Raw genomic sequence first — 921 nt, 5'->3', positions numbered from 1 at the left:
GGTTTTAGCAACCGATGCATTGATGATGATAATGATAATGAGTCTTTGTTAATCACATATGCATTACAACACAGTGAAATTCTTTTCGTCGTATAACCCAGCATGTAAGGAACCTGGGGTCAGAGAGGCTTGAACCCCCGGCATTAGTAGCCCATAGCCTGGCAGTGCTGGGGCTTGAACCCCCGACTTTCCGATCAGTAACCCAGAGCCTGGCAGTGCTGGGGCTTGAACCCCCGACCTTCCGATCAGTAACCCAGAGCCTGGCAGTGCTGGGGCTTGTAGCCCTGACTTTCCAATCTGTAACCCAGAGCCTGGCAGTGCTGGGGCTTGAACCCCCGACCTTCCGATCAGTAACCCAGAGCCTGGCAGTGCTGGGGCTTGAACCCCCGACCTTCCGATCAGTAACCCAGAGCCTGGCAGTGCTGGGGCTTGAACCCCCGACCTTCCGATCAGTAACCCAGAGCCTGGCAGTGCTGGGGCTTGAAGCCCTGACTTTCCGATCAGTAACTCAGAGCCTGGCAGTGCTGGGGCTTGAACCCCCGACCTTCCGATCAGTAACCCAGAGCCTGGCAGTGCTGGGGCTTGAACCTCCGACCTTCCGATCAGCAACCTTAACCGTCAAGCCACCACTGCCCCACTGTTAGTTCTTGAGGAGGCTTAAGGATCGTAACTTGCTTCTTTTCAGTAACGTATTTCAGGTTTCTACCGCAGTGTTGTGGAATTCTCGATTCTGATTGGTCAGGACGTGTTGATTCATTTTCTCTAGCAGTAGTTCTGACTATAAAAAGTCCCCCAAAAAATTCCCTCAAAATATAATTTCCAACATGGCATGTCACATCATAATGTTATGTTCGTCATAAGTGTATAAAATTGCCCTCGGGATCTTACCGCCTTCTGTGTCAGAACAAACACTGTGGCTGA

Source organism: Ictalurus furcatus, chromosome 2 (assembly GCF_023375685.1).
Source record: "Ictalurus furcatus strain D&B chromosome 2, Billie_1.0, whole genome shotgun sequence".
Taxonomy (NCBI): Eukaryota; Metazoa; Chordata; class Actinopteri; order Siluriformes; family Ictaluridae; genus Ictalurus; species Ictalurus furcatus.
This window is presented reverse-complemented; position numbering follows the sequence as displayed.